The 13,635-nt window shown below is 35.7% G+C and overlaps 2 long non-coding RNA genes across 4 annotated transcripts; both read left to right on the forward strand.

Annotated features, from left to right (window-relative positions):
- The first annotated feature begins 568 nt into the window (after window positions 1–568).
- LOC134821868 (uncharacterized) lies at window positions 569–3,738 on the forward strand. The gene is made up of 7 exons (XR_010161069.1): window positions 569–631; window positions 834–969; window positions 1,274–1,353; window positions 1,710–2,020; window positions 2,222–2,740; window positions 3,348–3,415; window positions 3,618–3,738. It is a non-coding gene; the product is annotated as an uncharacterized LOC134821868 (long non-coding RNA).
- A 372-nt stretch (window positions 3,739–4,110) lies between these two features.
- LOC134821867 (uncharacterized) lies at window positions 4,111–8,553 on the forward strand. 3 transcript variants are annotated; one of them, XR_010161067.1, is made up of 8 exons: window positions 4,111–4,171; window positions 4,528–4,837; window positions 5,051–5,186; window positions 5,588–5,660; window positions 6,023–6,125; window positions 6,792–6,954; window positions 7,249–7,320; window positions 7,748–8,553. It is a non-coding gene; the product is annotated as an uncharacterized LOC134821867 (long non-coding RNA). The 3 variants fall into 3 exon arrangements; XR_010161068.1 differs by lacking the exon at window positions 4,111–4,171 and having other exon boundaries at window positions 4,405–4,631; window positions 4,764–4,837; XR_010161066.1 differs by lacking the exon at window positions 4,111–4,171 and having other exon boundaries at window positions 4,405–4,837.
- The last annotated feature ends 5,082 nt before the right edge of the window (window positions 8,554–13,635 follow it).

Consider the following 13,635-nt stretch of genomic DNA (forward strand, 5'->3'; position numbering starts at 1 on the left):
CGCGAGAACCCAATTCCTGATTGCCATAATTGACAAAAATAAGGGATAAATTCATTTACAAGTTTCATGTTTTCATCTAATAGCTCGAAATAAATGTAACATATCATACTCAAATTTTACATAAAATATGAAAAAAGAATGAGTATTTTATAAGTTTATAGCTTATTTCTAGAGTGAAATTGATATCAATTAACTGTTTTTGTCATATTTCAGATGAAGTATACCGAAAATGACGATTGTATCAAGACTAAAAGATAAACAGATGGCGATAACCAATGGATCTCAATCAGCTTCCAACCAGGTTTGCTCACAGTTTAATTTGAGAGTTTATATTTGGATAATGAAGCTATATAATTAAACTTTCCCTAAAAACGATTGCATATTTTAGCAATGAAACGTTTTACTAATTTACTGTTTAGTGCAGCAGTATTTTTGCATTACACATTAGCACATTGGTAAATCAATTTGGTTAAACTAAGATTACATCTATTCTCATCGATAAACCTTGATAATTTCTATCAATTTCTTAAAAACTGATAAAGAAATTGAGTTTTAAGTTTTTAATTTCGTAAAAAAGAAGCGTACGATCCTATGTTAAGATGGCGACCTAGTTAGTTAAGAACATGAAAACGTAAGTCAACAGAATATTGAACGAAGGAAAATTATCGAACACATCAATGTTGGCGTAGTATCACGAATTCCTTTTGCAGCTGAGCCCATAATATAATTTTAATGTTATTTCTCGATTAGCTATCGTTTTTCTTGCGTTTTTCTTGTTATCAGCTATTTCTCCACGAGGTCGAGTAAAAATTCACAACAACATACCATCACAGGTGTTGACGTAGACTCCTTATATCTTAAAAAGATAAAAGCAGACGAGATATGTCGGAGCTTATTAGCAACTCTCGTCATGAAGCAGATCAGATTCTTCTCCACGACAGCAAGTGTACTAACACGGACCTATTAAGTGTAAGTTGATGGTAAGACATTCATGCTTTTGATCGAATAATTGTGCGTTTTATAGTAATTTACGATTAGCCTTGTTTCACTGACAATTTAATGTTGGGGACATTTTTTGATTTTTCTGAGTTTGTTTACAATCATTTTCAAATACCCAAGATAAGAATTGATCCTTTAAAGTATCTTTATCTTAACCAATCTGTGATTTTGAATTTACACCAGCTTCTTTGAGGGAGCGACGAAATTCTAACCTTTAGATCTCTCAACAATCCAGAATATAGTTTAATGTCACATTTAACAAAGACATTTGCAGGTTTATTGCTGTAAACGATCCTAATGTATCACACAGCCATGAGCCACCGCAAGAAGGAGCTGTTCCTTCGTCCATACAAGGTAGGACAAAGAAACCAATGTTTATCAGGTCAGGTAATGGCACCCTAAAACATGAATATTTAAATACTATAGACCAACGGGGGCTTTCTCAAAATAAAGTTAAACGGCTCACGATCCAACATTACTTATATTAGAATCCGACTACTTCAAATCTATATCATGGTGCATCTGGAGAAGCAAACTGATTACAGTATAACAATTGGTTTGATAGAAACAAGGAGGAAATCAGCAGAAATAGTATGTTGGTATTATATAAATATAATCAATTAACTTTGTAACACCATTGTGACACTGAATATAATTGATAAAATTGGTTTTTGTTGTACTGGAACAAATTTTTACATTGATAATTTCAGGTGCTTATAATTGAGAAACAAAGAACAACTGTGAAAAGGCTGTTTTCCTGAAGCAATGAAGTACAATGATGAGCTAGCGAGACTAAATCACCAGTATCAATAAAGTAAGTTACCTAAAATTATTGTTTATTTACTTATTCACTTGTTAAGATTTTCTCGCAAAATATTTGTAGACTTAAATCGATATTTGACATTCAGAAAAACTTATTAGTGTAACAATGTTCAATTCTTTCCAAGACGCAGTTACCCCAGTAAAAAAGAAGCGTACGCTCATATGTTAAGATGGCAACCTAAGTTAAGAACATGAAAACGTAAGTTAACGGAATATTGAACGAAGGAAAATTATCGAACACTTTTATGTTGGCGTAGCATCACGTATTCCTTTTGCAGCTGAGCCCATGATATAATTTTAATGTTATTACTCGATTAACTATCGTTTTCCTGCGTTTTTCTTGTTATCAGCTAATTCTCCACTTGGTCGAGTAAAAATTCACAATAATTTACCATCACAGGTGTTGACGTAGACTCCGTATATCTTAAAAGATAAAAGCAGACGATATTTGTCGGAGCTTATTAGCAACTCTCGTCATGAAGCGGATCACATTCTTCTCGACGACAGCAAGTGTACTAACACGGACCTATTGAGTGATAGTTGATGGTAAGACACTCAAGCTTTTGATAGAATAATTGTGCGTTTTATAGTACTTAACGATTAGCCTTGTGTTACTGACGATTTAATGTTGGGGAATTTTTCTGCTATTTCTGAGTTTGTTTACAATCATTCTCAAATACCCAAGATAAGAATTTATCCTTTAAAGTATCTTTATCTTAGCTAATCTGTGACTTTGAATTTACATTAGCTTTTTTGAGGGAGAGACGAAATTCTAACCTTAATATCTCAGAACAATCCAGAATATAGTTTAATGTCACATTTAAGTTTTAACAAATACATTTGCAGGTTTATTGCTGTAAACGATCCTAATGTATCATACAGACACCGCAATAAGGAGCTGTTCCTTCGTCCATACAAGGTAAGACAAAGAAAACAACATTTATCAGGTCAGGTAATGGCACCCTAAAACATGAATATTTAAATACTATAGACCAACGGGGGCTTTCTTAAAATAAAGTTAAACGGCTCACGATCCAACATTACTTATATTATAATCCGACTACTTCAAATCTATATCATGGTGCATCTGGAATAGCAAAGTGAATACAGTATAACAATTGGGTCGTTAGAAACAAGGAGGAAATCAGCAGAAATAGTGTGTTGGTATTATATCTTTATATAATCAATTAACTTTGTAACACCATTGTGACACTGAATATTATTGATAAAATAGGTTTTTGTTGTACTGGAACAAATTTGTACATTGATAATTTCAGGTGTTTATAAGGTGCATTGAATAACAAAGAACAACTGTGAAAAGGCTACATTCCTGAAGCAATGAAGTACAATGATGAGGTAGCGAGACTAAATCACCAGTATCAATAAAGTAAGTAACCTAAAATTATTGTTTATTTACTTATTTACTTGTTAAGATCTTTTCGCAAAATATTTGTAGACTTAAATCGATATTTGACATTCACAAAAACCTATTAGTGTAACAATGTTCAATTCTTTCCAAGACGCAGTTACCCCAGTAAAAAAGAAGCGTACGATCCTATGTTAAGATGGCAACCTAAGTTAAGAACATGAAAACGTGAGTTAACGGAATTTTGAACGAAGGAAAATTATCGAACACTTTTATGTTGGCGTAGCGTCACGTATTCCTTTTGCAGCTGAGCGCATGATATAATTTAAATTTTATTTCTCGATTAGCTATCGTTTTCTTGCTTTTTTTCTTGTTATCAGCTATTTCTGCACATGGTCTAGTAAAAATAAACAACAATTCACCATCACAGGTGTTGACGTAGACTCCACAAATCTTAAAAAGATAAAAGCAGACGAGATATATCGGAGCTTATTAGCAACTCTCGTCATGAAGCGGATCAGATTCTCCTCCACGACAGCAAGTGTACTTACACCGACCTATTGAGTGTAAGTTGATGGTAAGACACTCAAGCTTTTGAGTGTAAGTTGATGGTAAGACACTCAAGCTTTTGATCGAATAATTGTGCGTTTTATAGTAATTAACGATTAGCCTTGTTTTACTAACAATTTAATGTTGGGGACATTTTTTGATTTTTCTGAGTTTGTTTACAATCATTCTCAAATACCCAAGATAAGAATTGATCCTTTAAAGTATCTTTATCTTAGCTAATCTGTGATTTTGAACTTACACTAGCTTTTCTGAGGGAGAGACGAAATTCTAACCTTTATATCTCTCAACAATCCAAAATATAGTTTACTGTCACATTTAACAAAGACATCTGCAGGTTTATTGCTGTAAACGTAAAACGATCCTAATGTTTCATACAGTCACCGCAAGAAGGAGCTGTTCCTTCGTCCATACAAGGTAAGACAAAGAAACCAACATTTATCAGGTCAGGTAATGGCACCCTAAAACATGAATATTTAAATACTATAGACCAACGGGGGCTTTCTCAAAATAAAGTTAAACGGCTCACGATCCAACATTACTTATATTAGAATCCGACTACTTCAAATCTATATCATGTTGCATCTGGAATAGCAAAGTGACTACAGTATAACAATTGGGTCGTTAGAAACAAGGAGGAAATCAGCAGAAATAGTATGTTGGTATTATATAAATATAATCAATTAACTTTGTAACACCATTGTGACACTGAATATTATTGATAAAATAGGTTTTTGTTGTACTGGAACAAATTTTTACATTGATAATTTCAGGTGCTTATAATTGAGAAACAAAGAACAACTGTGAAAAGGCTGTTTTCCTGAAGCAATGAAGTACAATGATGAGCTAGCGAGACTAAATCACCAGTATCAATAAAGTAAGTTACCTAAAATTATTGTTTATTTACTTATTCACTTATTAAGATCTTCTTGCAATATATTTGTAGACTTAAATCGATATTTGAAATTCACAAAAACTATTAGTGTAACAATGTTCAATTCTTTCCAAGACGCAGTTAACCCAGTAAAAAAGAAGCGTACGATCCTAGTTTAAGATGGCAACCTCAGTTAAGAACATAAAAACGTAAGTTAACGGAATATTGAACGAAGGAAAATTATCGAACACATTTATGTTGGTGTAGCATCACGTATTCATTTTGCAGCTGAGGCCATGATATAATTTGAATGTTATTTCTCGATTAGCTATCGTTTTTCTTGCGTTTTTCTTGCGTTTTTCTTGTTATCAGCTAATTCTCCACATGGTGGAGTAAAAATTCAAAACAATTCACCATCACAGGTGTTGACGTAGACTCATTATACCTTAAAAAGATAAAAGCAGACAAGATATGTCGGAGCTTATTAGCAACTCTCGTCATGAAGAGGATCAGATTCTTCTCGACGACAGCAAGTGTACTAACACGGACCTATTAAGTGTAAGTTGATGGTAAGATACTCAATCTCCTGATCGAATAATTGTGCGTTTTATGGTACTTAATGATTAGCCTTGTGTTACTGACGATTTAATGTCGGGGAATTTTTTTGCTATTTCTGAGTTTGTTCACAATCATTCTCAAATACCCAAAATAAGAATTGATCCTTAAAAGTATCTTTATCTTAACTAATCTGTGATTTTGAACTTACACTTGGTTTTCGAGGGAGAGACGAAATTCTAACTTTAAAATCACTCAACAATCCAGAATATAGTTTAATGTCACATTTCACAAAGACATTTGTGAAATGGGAGAGACGAAATTCTAACCTTAAAATCACTCAACAATCCAGAATATAGTTTATATATATATATTAATGTCACATTTCACAAAGACATTTGCAGGTTTATTGCTGTAAACGATCCTTATGTTTCATACAGACACCGCAAGAAGGAGCTGTTCCTTCGTCCATACAAGGTAAGACAAAGAAACCAACGTTTATCAGGTCAGGTAATGGCACCCTAAAACATGAATATTTAAATACTATAGACCAACGGGGGCTTTCTCAAAATAAAGTTAAACGGCTCATGATTCAATATTACTTATGAGTATTGTTAGAATCCGACTACTTCAAATCTATATTATGGTGCATCTGGAAAAGCAAAGTGATTACAGTAAAACAATCGGTTCGTTAGAAACAAGGAGGAAATCAGCAAAAATAGTATGTTGGTATTATATTCAATTAACTTTGTAACACCATTGTGATACTGATAGGTGAAGATTAATGACAAAATAAGTTTTTGTTGTATTGCAACAAATTTGTACATTGATAATTTCAGGTGCTTATAATTTAGTAACAAAGAACAACTGCGAAAAGGCTGCCTTCCTGAAGCAATGAAGTAAATGATGATGTAGCGAAACTATATCACCAGTATCAATAAAGTAAGTTACCTAAAAATATTGTTTATTTACTTATTCACTTGTTAAGATCTTCTTGCAAAATATTTGTGGACTTAAATCGATATTTGACATTCACAAAAAGTTATTAGTGTAACAATGTTCAATTCAATTGAGGTTAGTGAGGTTAGTGAGGTTAGTGAGGTTAGCGAGGATAGTTAGGTTAGTGAGGATAGTGAGGTTAGTGAGGTTAGTGAGGTTAGTGAGGTTAGTGAGGTTAGTGAGGTTAGTGAGATTAGTGAGGATAGTGAGGTTAGTAAGGTTAGTGAAGTTAGTGAGGTTAGTGAGGTTAGTGAGGTTAGTGAGGTTAGTAAGGTTAGTGACGTTAGTGAGGTTAGTGAGGTTAGTGAAGTTAGTGAGGTTAGTGAGGTTAGTGAAGTTAGTGCGGTTAGTGCGGTTAGTTAGGTTAGTGAGTTTAGTGAGGTTAGTGAGGTTAGTGAGTTTAGTGAGGATAGTGAGGTTAGTGAGGTTAGTGAGGTTAGTGAGATTAGTGAGGTTAGTGAGGATTGTTAAGTTAGTGAGGATAGTGAGGTTAGTGAGGTTAGTGAGGTTAGTGAGGTTAGTGAGGTTAGTGAGGTTAGTGAGGTTAGTGAAATTAGTGAGGTTAGTGAGGTTAAATAATATGATATTCACAACAATTCACCATCACAGGTGTTGACGTAGACTCATTATATTTTAAAAAGATAAAAGCGGACGAGATATGTCGGAGCTTATTAGCAACTCTCGTCATGAACCGGATCAGATTCTTCTCGACGACAGCAAGTGTACTAACACGGACCTTAGGTCCGTCGGACCTATTAAGTGTAACTTGATGGTAAGACATATAATATTTTGATCGAATGATTGTGCTTTTCATTGTACTTAGCGATTAGCCTTGTTTCACTGACAATACAATGTTGGAGAATTTTTTTGCTATTTCTGAGTTTGTTCACAATCATTCTCAAATACCCAAGATAAGAATTGATCCTTTAAAGTATCTTTATCTTAGCTAATCTGTGATTTTGAATTTACACTAGCCTTTCTGAGGGAAAGACAAAAGTTCTTACTTTAGTATCTCAGAACAATCCAGGGTATAGTGTTATGTCACACTTAACATGGACATTTACAGGTGTATTGTTAAAGTTGGACCTAATGTATCTTGCAGACACAGCCCAAAACGCGGTTCCTTCGTCCACACAAGGTAAGAGAAAACAGCAGGCCAGGTAATGTCACCTTAAAACATGATTATTCAAATATTGTAAACCAAGAAGGAGCTGTTCTTTTCTCCATGCAAAGTAAGGCAAAGAAACCCACGTTCATCAGGCCAGGTAAACGACCCTAAAACATGAATATTCAAATGCTAACCAACGGGCGCTTTCTCAAATTAAACTGCTCATTCAACTACTTCAAATCTTTGAGCACAGTGATTATAGGATGACATTTGGGTGAAAACAGGATTGAAATCAGCATAAAATAGTGTTTAAGTTATTATATAATCAATTAACTTTGTAACACTGGTAATTAACTTTATGACACTAGTGATTAACTTTGTGACACTGCAGGTAATTAATGATGAAATAGTTGTTTGTTGTACCTACTGGAGCGAAGTTTTACATTGATAATTTCAGGGCGCTTATAGTTGAGCAACAATCAGAACATCAACTACTGTGAAAAGACTGCATTCCAAAATGCAATAAGCTAATGAGGCACTTCATGATGAGATAGCGAAACTAAAGGACATTTAAAGTTATATGTCTGAGCAGCGATAGACCGGACAATTTCGAGACAATTTTTAGGCCTTCAAACTACAAAATGTTTTGAAGCAACATTTTAGATTAAATATAAAATTAAGGAACATTGAATTAGTGATAATTTCATTAGGATATATTTTGTATTTGAATTTGTTGAAACTTAATTAAACTAATTACAACACTACAATTCTATTACATTTATTGAGAATTATGTAATGTAACGTGATGGGAATATTTTAAGCGGGCATGTCCTGTCCAAACCCAGGATGCACAAAACGAAGAATTTGTTTTAACTTTGTATGAAAAGCATCAATAAAAAATATATATCTTTAAACTAAATTAATTTTATGTTTTTGGGTTTGCAATTTCGTTCAATACGTAAATCTGTGAATAATTTATTTTTATTTCATTTTATTTTTGAGGACATACAACATGTTCTACACTTTATAAGTCTAGAGATGTAATGTCAGACCCCTTACTGAAAGGATCAAGAAAGCAAGATAGAAGATGCTTGGGCACGTTCTCAGAAGTGGTGATGACACTCCCGCCTTCTTATCTTTCAGATTTGCATGTTTAGGATGTTTTGACTACAAAGGAAGGAGGGGCAGACCTCGTTTAAATTTATTTGATTTATTATTAAAAGACATTATGACAAAGAAAATTATTGTGATTGTGAATAAAAGATTTAGTTTAAGTAATTTTAACGATTACAAAGCTCATGATAGACGTTTATGGAGAAGCTATGGGTGAGTCGAGACTACTCGGCCACTCGATTTTATGATTTAATTTCTATTATCTTGTGTTTGCTGTATATAGTTGATTAATAATAAGTCTATAGTCTACTATATATATTTTCAATCATTTTACTACTTTCATTACGCATCAATATTTTTCCTCTGTAATCTACCTTTTCTTATCGCACTGAGCTTGTGATTTATACTGATCATGCGACGAAATTCTACACCTAATACCTCTACACCTACATCATCCCAGAGGAAGAAACTAGCTTCTAAAGCTGCTTCTGAGTCAATCGCTGACTCAGAAGCACCTTCTACCGGTATGTTGGGGCTTGGGGTGTCAGGGAATTACACGTTTGCAGCAACAACATGCCTTCACTTGTTAAGCTTACTGCCTGCTCCCGATTTAGATTTTGAGTTCGAAAGACTCCGCCTCCTTTCGAAAAGTGCTACTAAAGCAAGCACAACGGACAACAAAATTTCTTTTTTAAGGAAACATTTATTAGGCCAATGTGCCCTAGACGCTGACGAGACAATGAACAAATTAACTGCGAGTCTAAAACTCATTTCATGTACCGTTAATGAAGAGGTTGAGAAGGCGGTCAACAGCATCACGGAACGAGCCTGCACTGCGATCCAGGAAGTCTCTGAAGAGTCCAGGAAGCAGACCTCTCTCATCGTTGAAGCAGCTAGCAGTAGTTCTCCACAGACTCTCTCCCCTTCCGGTGAAGTAGAAAGCATACCTAACCCACCACCTCCGGTAAGATTTTTGGACTGTGACTTTGGTGATCTTTCTTTTGATGAAATCTACCGCGAGCTTGACTTTAACATGAAACACCCGGGGGGCCGTTCAACGTCATATTTTGGCTCGGTACCTTACAGTTATGGCAGAACCAACCACCGTGCAACCCATGATAAGCCCTTGCCACCTGTCCTAAAGCGCATTTTTGATTGTTTGCATGAATCCGATCCTGACTTTACTCCCACGAACTATACCTGCCTCTGTACTTACTATAAGGACGGGTCAGTTGGTATTCCATTGCATAGTGACAGCGAATCCAGCATTGTTGAAGATAGTCTGATTTACACTGCATCATTTGGCTCTACCAGAATTATGAGAATGTCAACGTCGACAGGCCCTTTCGTTGAGCATAACATCCCGCTTGAGCACGGCTCTGTCTTTGCAATGTCTCGATCTGATCAGAACCACTGGCAGCACGGCATTGAACGTGATCCTATGTTAAGGCAGCCACGAATCTCGCTCACTCTTCGCAAGTTGAAACAGCCTGATCCCACGGCCTTACCAGCACCTGCAGCCCCTACTCGGGTCCCGCCTGTTGCACCACCTACACAGATACAGTCACCAGCGTCCCGTCACTCCAGAGTCCTCTTAATTCACGACTCAATACACCGAGAAACGCCAGAATGGCTGTTCGACCAGATACCTGGCCACCGATGTCAAAAGCGCCTTAACTATCAACTAGTGAACTCACTGGAACATCAACATGAGTTCAAACATTCTAAAGCAGTCGTACTTTCCTGCGGCATTAATGACCTAGCTAGGTATGGGCAGTCGGCCAGGAGTCTTGCGGACAATTTCTGTCCCCGTTTTATAGACTCTTGTAACAACAACAAGAATACCGAGTTTATGTTTTGTGCTTTATCTATGACTAAATTTAACTGGTTGAATGCAGAGATTGACGCTTTTAATATCATAATGTTGAACCTGGCTAAGGATATTCCAAATCTGAGTTTTTTCGATGCCCATGCCGTGATCAAGCGTGCTAACTCATACTACGTATGGGACCGCAACGACAGACATGGCATCCACTTATATCACGAGGTGCAAAGGGTAGTGGCACATGAACTTGTTAACTGCGTTGGCAAGTTATGTGGATCTGAACAGAGACGTCACAGGAACTGTGAGTGGCTCTATCACCACAAGCCTAACAGTCTCTCCAGATATAACCGAAGCTGAGCGCTTTACAAATCATTGATACCATTCTGATTAAAAAATGCGATTCACTTTTTTCTCAACTTCCAGTCCACCTTTAACAGATCGTTACCAAGATAGATCATATTATAATGAAATGATCTGATTGGTGGAATTTTTCTCATTATCTGAAAAGCTCATTCATTATCAGTATCTCTTATCACCCGATCGCACACAAAACATCTTACTCTACAAATCTGTATCATCCTAAATCAATGAGATTTCATAACTCTATACAATATTCAAAATTCACATACAAATCTATAAATAATCAAGTGCGTTCTCTTCAGTATTACTCAAGTTCAGTGCGATAGTCCCTTATTACGTAAACGCTACAAACAAATCAAATACAAATAACACCTCACAAAACTACACAACACAAAAGCAACCACTTTATTCGATTTCTATTTTTTAGCCAAATCAGTTATTTAAATCATACTGATAAGGCCCTAGATAAGGACACTTTATTTCACTTAATTATCCGATTTTAGCTTAAAATAATATAATTTACTTTTAAATCATATCACGATTCTGTAGCATACAGGACCTCCGGTTCTCGTGAAAGAATCTGATTTGAACTATAGTTTTATATACTATCAGTATCATAATCATAATATTTAGTTATAAATGGAACCCACTGTTACATCTGAAAATAAAGTCAAGATCAAATGTTCAAGCTGCAGCGGCTGGTGTTACTCTATTAGAAATATTCGCACATGCTCATGGTGTCAAAGTAATGTCCATGTCAAATGTTTTAAGGATAATTTAGGCTGTACGAGTTGCTGTGAAAGTATCATTCCTGGATTTCACGCAACCTACTATGAAATCTATGACGACTACAGTAAACTTAATAGTGACATATTTAATCCGTACGATCAGAATAGTCGATTTAATCTTATTGGCGACGCCATGACCAACGAAGAGCATCAAGATTCAACTTGGAGCAATATTTCATCTTTCCTAACTAGTTGTCAGTATAAACAACAACGTAACGTGAAAAAATCTACCTGCTCTCAACTTAAAACATTTTCTATGAACATAAGATCCCTTATTAAGAATATAGATCAACTACGTGATGATATTGAGACTTATGATAAGTATGATATATTGTGTTTTAACGAAACTAATTGCACTTTAGGGAAATTACCGAACGGAATAAACGACGTTACCTTAGATGGATTTCATGAACCATTTATCCAGGATCCAATTCGCCCATCTGGAAAAGGTGGGGGGCTAGCCACTTATGTACACAAACGTGTAGTCGATTATGATAAAATTGATATTTTCACTCCAAACCCTGAACCAACTAATACTAGTGGCGAATTTCAATTTATCAAGCTCCATCAGTGCAAAGGATACAACAGAACGAAAATAATTGGCAATGTTTACCGTTCTCCCGCTAGGAGACCTGAAGCGTTTCTAGAAATTTTCAAAAATACGCTGCACAACCTAGGGAGACACACCCGTAAACATATGACGCTTCATGGAGATTTCAACCTTGATTTACTGAAGCACAGCAGCGACCAAGCATGTCAGAACATTATAGATATTGCGTCCTCTTACGGTTTTATTCAAATTGTATCACGCCCAACTCGCCTAACGGACCATAGTGCCACGCTTATTGACCACATCTACACAAACAATCTTGAGGATACAATAAGCTGTAACGTCTTAACGACAGATATGTCTGATCACTTAGCAATAGTCACTACAATAAATCTTGATAACACGCCAACCAGCAGCTACCGCTCTGCGTCTAACTCACAAAATGTATCTCAAACTGAAACACGTAGATTTAACGACACCAACAATCAAAAATTCAGAGACTTAATTACAGATGAAAGTTGGTCAGAAATTTTTAACAATACCAATGATGCCAACGAACAGTTCAATAATTTAAATACGGCTTATAATAAGATTTACGAGTCCGCCTATCCCACAAAAAGACAATCACGAAGACAAAATGAACGTGTTAATCCGAAACCATGGATGCTGCCCTGGCTCGAAGAAGCTATAGAACGTAAAAATGAGTCATATTATGATTTTGTTAAGGAACCATCTGATAGTAACCGCAGTAAATATGACCGTCTGAAGAAGTTTTGTAATAAACACATCGATAAAGCTAAAAACAAGCACTTCAAAAAATTTTTTGAGCAAAACAAAGAAAATTCTAAGAAGCAGTGGCAAATGATAAACAGTCTTCTTAATAGGAAAAAATCTAAACCTACTTCAATTAAACTGACTGACGAAGACGGCTCAATCAGCACTCCGGCAGCTGTAGCAGAAAAATTTAACGATTACTTCTCAAACATCGCTCCTAAAATTAAGTCTGAAATTAGTAGTAGGACCACTTTTGATCCTGGTGGAACCCATAGCACACTTCGCAACGCCACTTCAAGTAGTATTTACTTAAAGCCAGTCACTGCCACAGAAATTCAGGACGTCATAAACCTGCTTAAGAATAAAGCCACACTAGACACTAAAATTGAACCTCTAAAAATCGCTAACAGCTGTCCCAGTTTTACTAGTGTACTAGCCCACGTTGTCAACAGTTCTTTTGAACAGGGGATCTTTCCACAGGCTTTGAAAGAAGCGAAGGTGGTCCCAATTCACAAAGGTGGATCTAAATCTGACATAAAAAATTACAGACCAATATCTCTTCTTGCTTCTTTCTCTAAAGTATTTGAAAAGCTAATGCATAACCGAGTTATAAGTTTTTTAGATAAATACAGCATACTATGTGAAAACCAATACGGTTTTCGCCCGGGTAGGTCTTGTGAACATGCTCTTCTCAACGCAAAAGACACCATTCTTAATTCAATGTCTAAAAAGCAGGTAACTTTACTTCTTTTAATCGATTTCAGCAAAGCTTTCGACCTTGTGGATCATTCCATACTCTTGCGCAAGCTGGACCATTACGGCATAAGGGGTCAAGCCTTAAACTGGTTTAAGTCATATCTCACTAACAGGAAACAGTTTGTATCAATTGGCTCGTCAAAATCTTCAACCAACCAAATTTTATACGGCGTGCCTCA

The sequence above is a fragment of the Bolinopsis microptera genome, chromosome 10 (assembly GCF_026151205.1).
Source record: "Bolinopsis microptera isolate Bmic1 chromosome 10, MBARI_Bmic_1.0, whole genome shotgun sequence".
Classification (NCBI taxonomy): Eukaryota; Metazoa; Ctenophora; class Tentaculata; order Lobata; family Bolinopsidae; genus Bolinopsis; species Bolinopsis microptera.